An 8,871-nucleotide genomic window follows, 5' to 3' on the forward strand; every position below is an offset into this window, starting at 1 on the left:
GAACAGAGGAAACTTGAATTTGAGGAAAGGGAAAAAGAGAGAGGCAGGAGAGGAAGAAAGAGAGAGCCTTCCAGAAGGAACGCGAAGAAACAGAAAGACAGAAGAAAGAGAGAGGCAGGAGAGAGAGAGAGAGAAAGAATATTCCAGAAAGAATCCGAAGAGAGAGCTGAAGCAGCTTGAGTTAGACTAGGGGGCGACAGAGTAACCCCAGTGAAAGCATGGCCAATATGGAGAAGAATTCAGGGCTGGGTACAAAATTGCTAAAACTCACTCAATTAATTCCAAAATTCAATGAGGAAGATGTGGAAGCATTTCTTGTGTCTTTTGAGAAACTGGCAAGGCAGCTAAAATGGCCAGCTGAGACCCGGTCACTTTTAATACAAAGCAAGCTAATTGGAAAAGCCCATGAGGTTTATTCCTTGTTGCCAGATGAGAGTTCATCAAATTATGAACTGACCAAAAATGCTATCCACAGGGCAAATGAATTAGTACCTGAAGCCTATCACCAAATGCTTAGAATCCTCAGAAAACAAGCCAATCAAACTTATCTGGAGTTTGAAAGAAGTAAGCAGCTGGCTTTTGATCAGTGGCTGAGGGCTTTAAAGATACAGCTCAGCTAAGAGACTTTCAGAGAAGTAATCCTGTTAGAGGAATTTAAATATTCTTACCCACTCCTATAAAAGACCCATGTAGAGGAGCAGCGGGTTCAGGGAGCCCAGCAAGCGGCCGTTCTGGCCAATGAGTTTGCTTTAATTTATAAATCGGTTTCCCAGGGCAGAACCTTTCCTAATCACCCCCACAAATCCAAAAAGGACAAAGGGTGGGAAGGTGATATCCGCCCAGGCAGTCCTGGAAGAGAAAGGAAAGCAGGAGACACAGGGGTCCCTCCTCAAGCCAAAAAGGAAGGTGCTGTGAGCAAGAGTGAGACTCGGAGACCTGTGTGCTTCCATTGTAATAAGGCAGGGCATTTAAAAGCTGACTGCTGGAAACTAAAGGGAAAACCAGTAGGGTTCATCAGGGCACACCCGCTCAGTGAAGACGGGACCCTGATGGAAAACATAGAACAAGCTGTGACTTTAACTGCAGTAAGAGTGAGAGCCAGGAAGTCTACCGCTGCAAGTGCAGGAAAAGTTAATAGGATTCCTGAAGGTTATTAGGGTTTTGTATTTGAAGGGAAAGTAACCCCATATCCCTTGAGTGGGTCTAGCAAGCCCATAGTAATTCTCAGGGACACAGGGGCCACCAGATCCCTTTCATTTCCCCCAGAGAGTGCAGTGAACACCAGAATGGTGGTGAATGGTATTGGAGGGCAGTGTATGCCCGTACCTGTACACCGGGTGCACCTGGAGTGCGACCTAGTTTCGGGACCAGTGACCATAGGGATTGCCCCTAGTTTGCCTGTGGACGGGGTTGACCTAATCCTAGGTAATGATTTGGCAGGGGTGAAGGTGGTAGCCCCCCCATAGTGAAAAAAAGACCGCAGGAGGTCAGAAAGTCAGGGCAGTGGCAGGAGACGGTGCCCTGCATGTGTAGTGGGTCGGGCCATGATCAAACCAGCTCCCCTAGAGGAGACTGCATTGGCATTGCAGGCAGATGACCAGGCCTGCCTGTCCCAGACATTTGTTGGAAAGTTAGGAGCCCCAGGGAATGAATTAAATGAATTTTCCATAGGTGAGGCTCAGCGAGCCGACACAGTATTGCGAGAGTTAACACAAGTTGCCCAGTCTGAAAGTGAAGCAGAGGGAGCCCCTAAATGCTACTGTTTAAAGAATGAGGTACTGATGAGGAAATGGAGTTCTCCTCACAGACCTGAGGGCAAGGAGTGGACAGTAGTTCACCAGTTAGTGGTGCCACAGAGGTACCAGGGAGAAATATTAAGAAGGGCCCACGAGACTACAGTGGCTCTACATGCCGACATACGAAAGACCAAAGCCGGCATAAGACAGCAGTTTGACTGACCAAACTCCACAAAGAAGTGGTGGAGTACTGCAGGAGTTGCCACATGTGCCAGGTTGAGGGGAAACCCCAACCTACAGTGAAATCTGCACCCCTAGATCATGTACCGGTGTTAGGAAGGCGCACCAGCAGAGGGCTGGTGTACTGTAAGGGACCCCCACTGTGAATAAAGGAGGATAGGCAGGCACCTGGCTGGCAAAAGTTTAGAAAGGGAAGGGGAGAAAGTGACCAAGAGGGCAGGTTAAAGGAAGTCCAGGAGGAATCCCGGATGAAAACCCATACTGTCCAGTTAACCAACCCCAAAAAAATGTGAAAGGTTAGACCCCACAACTTCCTATGTAAATGCAGACTCTGGAAGCACCCCACCAGAGTTGCTAGCAGCATTTACAGGAACCTGCAGAGACAAAGAGAGACCTCTAGGGGGCAGAGAAACTGTGAGGCTGGTGCCTCACTTGGTCGAAGTGCCACAGGAATGTGCAGCCAAGTTTGCACAAATACCTACAGACAGCAGTGTCCCAAAGAGCAAAGGGGAGAGTAACAAGGAATCCTTCCCCACAGTTAGGAAAAGGGAACCACCCATCCCCTGAAGTCAAAAGTCTTTGCATGTTTAGGATAGATCTGCCCACTACTAGCTCTCTTGAGAGAGAAAAAAAGAGGAAATTTAAACAGCCCTGGCACCCCGAAAAGACCATTTTTAATAAACTTTAAGATTGACGAACGAATGGAAATGAATGAGAGAAATGCATGGTTTTTCTTTCAGTATCTTGTATTTCTCTCAAACCCTGTAATGAAATGCGCCTTTTTATTTTCAAATCACATTTCATTCCCCTCGGTGTGGAGGTGTTAGACAAGCCCCCCACATGCCAAGAATGAGGAATATTGATTTTGGACTGTTGTTGGTGAAGAAAGAACTTGCTTTAAAAAATAATTGGAGACTTTGGCTGGAGAGAGACATTAGCATATCAACAGACAGTACTGCAAAGGACAAAGGGGCTATTCCCTGCTCCAATTTAATCCACAATGGACTTTTGATTACCAGACATTGAAGGTGGAAAAGCTCGCATTCCAAATTAACTGCTAAGATGGCCGAATACACAAACAGACGTGGTCGGACCAGTTTGGGTCACATGACTAACTATTGGAGCTTTTTGAATTTGAACTTCCAACAAGGAATTTGAACTTAGTAAGCTGTTTTCTCCTGGACTGGAAAGACCTCTCTCCTGTCTGCTCTCATCTCGCTCTCACCAGCTTCGGAAACCATTGAAGACACATGAACCCCGAGAGAGAAAAGTCTCCTACGTTGAACAAGGTTTAAGAAGAATACTGGGCCCCAATGAAAAGCAAGACTACCTACAATCAAGGACTCTGCAGCGAGCTTGAAGCACAGTAAAAAACACCTCTTCAGAAATTGCCTCATACCTCTCCATTTAATTTTTTCTTCTGCTCTTTTCTGTCCCTATTTGCATGTGCGTATCGTGTATGCATGCTAGCATGGGACGCGGCGTGTATCCGTAGGCGTTAACCAAATGAGAGTTTAATTTTAAGGTTTAATAAATTTCACTTTTCTTCAATCTAAAGAAAACCTGGTGTGCTCATTTCTTTGCCTTATAATTGGAAAGCTCAAAATACAGTGTGTTTAATGTTAAACCCTGTTACAATAAGACCAGGTGAAGACAGTAAAAGACCCCTAGACACCTTTCTCACCTGGTCATAACATGCTGCATATTGGTACAAACTGCTTCAGTATCTGAGGAGTTGCGAATGGTGCTGAACATTGTACGAGCATCAACGAACATCCCCACTTCTGACCTTATGATTGAAGGAAGGTTATTGATGAAGCAGCTGAAGATGGTTGGGCCTAGGACACTACCCTGAGGAACTCCTGCAGTGATGTCCTGGGACTGAGATGATTGGCCTCCTACAACCATCTTCCTTTCTACTATGTATGACTCTAACCAGTGGAGAGATTTCCCCCTGATTCCCATTAACTTCAGATTCGCCTGGTCTCCTTGATGCTATACTTGGTCAAATGCTGCCTTGACATCAAGAACAGTCACTCTCACCTCCTGTCTTGAGTTCAGCTCTTTTGTTCACGTTCGGAGAAAGGCTGTAATGAGGTCAGGTGCCGAGTGGCCCTGACTGAACCCAAACTGAGCATTCATGAGCAGGTTGTTACTGTGTAATTGTTGCTTGACAGCAATGTCAACAACACCTTCCATCAATTTGCTGATGATTGAGAGGAGGCTGATGGAGCGGTAATTAGCCGGACTGGATTTGTCTTGCTTTTTGTGGATAGGACCTACCTGAGCAATTTTTTACATTGTCAGTTAGATGCTAATGTTGTAGCTGTACTGGAATGTATGTCCGATATATCCTTTTTAACACAATCCACAACAGAGGATTCCCCTCCACCATGGTTGACAGGGCCCTTGACCCTGTCTGTTCCATTTCCCGCACTCCTGCCCTCACACCTCCCTTCCCACCAAATTCAATGGGTCATCCTTCACCACCTTTAGCACGATGTCCCCGCCAAACATATTATCCCCTCCCCTTTCAGAATGCTGAAGGGATCGTTCCCTCTGGTCCACTCCTTAATCACCCCCAACCCTTACTTGCCTTCCCACAGCACCTTCCAATGCAAGCACAGGAGATGCAGCTGTCCTTTCACCTCCTGTCTTCCCATTTCCATCTCCCTCCCACTCTGACCCCTCTATCCTCAGTCTCCTACCCAGTGAAACTCAAGGAACATCACCTCATCTTTCATTTAAGCACTTTACAACCTTCCAAACTTAACGCTGAGCTTAAAATCTTCAGATCATAACCACGGCACCTATTTTTTTTGGGTAGCAGATGCGTGCAATGATTCTGCTGTTCACATAATCACTCCTGCCTTTCAGTAGCACCAACCTTCCCTTTCATTCTTTCCTCCCCTCCCCTTTCTTCCCCTGCCTCTGTACTTGTTTAAAACTGGTCACGTCTGCAACATGTTCCAGGTCCGGCGAGAGGCCACAAGCCTGAAACATTAGCTCTGTTTCTTTCTCCATAGATGCTGCCCGAGTTGGTTGAAAAGATTCGACTGAATGGTATGAGGGGAAATCATAAAATGGTTACAGCACAGGAGGCCATTCGGCCCACCATGTCTGTGCCAGCTCTGCAAGAGCAACTCACCTAGTCCCACTCCCCAACCTTTACCCCACAGCCCTGCAAATTTTAGGATTAGCCACATGGATAGAAAGTTGGTTGAAGGACTGGAAAGAAGCGATAGGATAAATGGGCATAACTGAGCATAGAGAGTTGAATGTGGTGTGCCCCTAATGGTTAGTATTCTGTCCCTTCTCATTGTGGGCACAATGACTTGGGCTAGGGGAGAGGGAGCTTAATAGGCTGACAATGCAAAAGAAGGTAAATTGGCAAATCGTAGGGAGGATTTTCTTTTGTTAATATTCATTCTCAGGATGTGGACATCATGGCAAGACTGACATTTATTGCCCATCTGTGGTGGCCCTGTCAATGTGGGGATGAGTGTTTATATCTTCTGGTTCTCATAAGTTGGAAATAATCACACTTTGGGCTTAAAAATGCTGGAGCTCATTGTGTATTTCCATACAGTTCTTCATGCTGCTTGGTTGAAAATAGGCTTAGACTGTTGCAGTTTACACATGACATGACTCCAGTGCAGTAGTGAACATGGCACCCTGGAACACTTTATACATAACAATTAGTTCCTAGCTCTTCACAAATTATGTAACATATAACAATGAACCTTCTTGAACCACTGATGTGATTATTCTTTGTAGCTGTTTGATGCAACTGAGTGGGTTGCAAGGCCACTTCAGAGGGCAGTTAAGTGGGACTGGAGTCACATAAGGCCAGACGCTTTTCTTTCCTGCAACTCTATCCTTGGCCATCCATCACCATCCTTTCCCCTTTCTCCCCCCCGAATGCCTCTCCCACTGTTTTAAGTTCCCCTGGCTCTATTAGTGATACATTTAAAGCCTCAGAGTACAAAACTGCTAGTTTAAAGTTACCTAAGCCCAAACCCAACCCCCAACCATGCCTGCTGCTGTTTTCATCAGCGAGTGCAGGCTTCAATTTTATTTCCAAATTCCTGGACTTCTCCGCCATCAAGACTACACTACTCTTCTGCAAGAGTTAGGTCAACGAGAGTCCAATCTGCGGCTCAGTTGCTCAAGTTGAAAGGTAACTTTGTGTAGCCTACAGCCCATCCCCACCCCTGCAGTTACCTACTGAGTTTACGATTGTCTTACTGGTTTCAAGTGTAGTTCCTTCCCAGACTTTGACTCTCCTGGGCTGAAGTCCATTTCTTTACTGCTTCTGGTTCTTACACTGACCCCCAACTTCATCACTGGTCTTCATTCCTACAGAGAAACCTCAGGCAGTGTCTCTATCCTTCAAATTGCTTCTGAACTCACTCGCCCTCCAAGCTTGTCTCAGAACTTGCCCTCAGTTTATAGATACTGCTTGCTGACCCCACCCTAGTCAACTTTATCCCATCACAGGACCTCTGATTTTAACTCTGGATTCCCTGCTAGTGTCTCCTCACTATTCACCATTTATTACCAGGATACATCTATCCTAATCCTGCGCCCATTTGCATATGTGCTTTGGTTGCTGCTATGGACTCGAGCCCATCACTTCTTGTTCCCTTTTTCTCTAGCCCTTCTAGTTCCCCCTCTCCTATCATTCCTCACTTCTGGGAGTAGCTGAAGAGGTTTCAGAGCCATAAAGTGATACCAGCCATCAGTTTGGGGAGGTCTCCATCTTTTCCCTCCCTCGACTGACTTCAGAATCCCTGGCACCCTCCCCTCATAATGAGCCACAAATGTCTTAGATAAGGTAGTGCTTCCCTAGCCAGCCATGTGCTGCCTTTGCCAGAGATGGAAGAGGGGTATATGTTGTAATGAGAGGTGTGGTACACAGGTCCCCTGCCCACCACATCTACGAGTTGGTACAAGACTAATATTGAGAAAGCAGGAGCAAACATCTTCTTCACTTACTCCCAGGATCAGGGCAATGAGAAGTTGCTGACAATGTCATCTCTCTCCCCTCCAGCTCCATGCTAAATAGTTTCTCCTCTCTGCAGGACCTCTCACTGCAGCCTTTAAGAAAGGTACCATTCTGCTTTGTAGCAGCTGTGCACAGTATCCAAAGAACAGCAATCCCACATTCAGTAGACCAGAACCTAGTCACTGCCCAACCCTTCCCCCATTTTGTTGATTCGTATTTACAAAAACAATCATTTTTCCGGTAATGATGTCCTTTGCTTTCCTTCTGACTAAACAGGAAAACACATTGGGGTGGGGGGGTGGGGGCAACACAGCACTCTGCATTCCTTGTGTTAAATACCAGCCTTCTTCCCTGAAGGCCAGCAGTCAGTCCACATTGCTAATGCTGCAGCAGAAGATAAACTTAGTCACAAAGTGAATTACACTTGTCACAATTAGTTTGCTTCCCCTCCAACCAACCAAGGGTTGGTCCCATGTTGCTCCATGAAAGGTTGCAGTTATTCCTTTCCCCACCAGACCAGTGACAATAGTTTCAGTTTGTTGTTTTGGTTCAGCAGGTTGCAGAATTATTTCCACTACACTTGTTAGTGGTACAGTTGTACACAATTGCCCATACTGACAATTGTAGTGGCTTGTACAGAAAGTCAAACTGTTCTTATTGCAGGACAAAATCCTACTAGTCCAAGGGTATCAAGCAGTTTTCCTGTACTTCCTCTCCTGTTCACTGTCCATGGCAGCACAAGATCAGACAACAGATTAGTCACTGCAGAGGATAACTGTACAATCTCATCCTCAGTGACAGGGAATTATTGGATAGTGGTCAGCTGTAGGACCACTCAAGGAAACACTTACTGGGATGAAACAAGCCAACCTGCCCAGCATCAGGTGCTAATCACCCAAAACTAGCTTTGGTGGTGGGACCTCATTTACATGCCTAACACCAGGCTCCCAAAGCCACTGTTCTACTCAGAACTCTTGTGGCAAGAGACTCCCAGGAGGGCACCAGAAATGCTTTAGAGAGGTCCTCAGAGCACCCCTGAAGAAATCAAATGTCCCTGTTGAGTTGTGGGAGGCCCCAGTTAGTTACTGTCCTAGATGGAAAAAGCTCATTCGGGAAGGTATTGTACACAGAGGGATTTAGTCAGGAATATACAGAGAAGTGGAAATAAAGGGAGTGTGCTGCCCCTCATGTGGCAGAGTCTGCAGATCACACATTGGATCTCTGCCATCTCAGAGTGGAATCCCTTCAGGATTGAGGGTCACTAAGTCCCAATTTACAACCAGGCATGTTAATTATACTGATTGTGATAAATGAATAACAAAGGATTTCAATATTCTACAATTCAAAAGGGCATAAATACAGTAAGAGCTTTAGACTTGATGGGCTCATCTAGCCTCCTCCCTTCCCTCCCAATTTAAAGATTTTGAAGGCAAATATTGCTTCCTGACGACAGGATTTGTTGGGGGTTTAAACTGCCTTTAGTACAAGTGCATGGTGAAATACTGGAGCTCTCAGTCAAATCCCCTGGATGTATACAGAGAACAAAAGGGAGGGTTTCAGCCACATTATCCTCTGTTAAAGAGCCTGCTGTGCCTGGAGTTACTTGAAGGAAGCAAGCACATGAAATATACTGCAACATTGGAGTTGTAGCAAAGAAAAAAGAACAAATAGAAGCATGCCATTCAGCCCTTTGAGCCAACTTTACCATTCAAATGAAATCATGGCTAATCTACCTTAGCACCATTTTCCTGCACTATCCCCATATCCTTTTTTTTTATATAAATGTAGTAATCTCAGTCTTGAACATATTCAATGACAGCTTCTGTATCTCACTGGGGCAGAGAATTCCAAAAAGATTCAACACCCTGAATGAAGAAATGTCTGTCC

The sequence above is a fragment of the Heterodontus francisci genome, chromosome 48 (assembly GCF_036365525.1).
Source record: "Heterodontus francisci isolate sHetFra1 chromosome 48, sHetFra1.hap1, whole genome shotgun sequence".
Lineage (NCBI taxonomy): Eukaryota > Metazoa > Chordata > Chondrichthyes > Heterodontiformes > Heterodontidae > Heterodontus > Heterodontus francisci.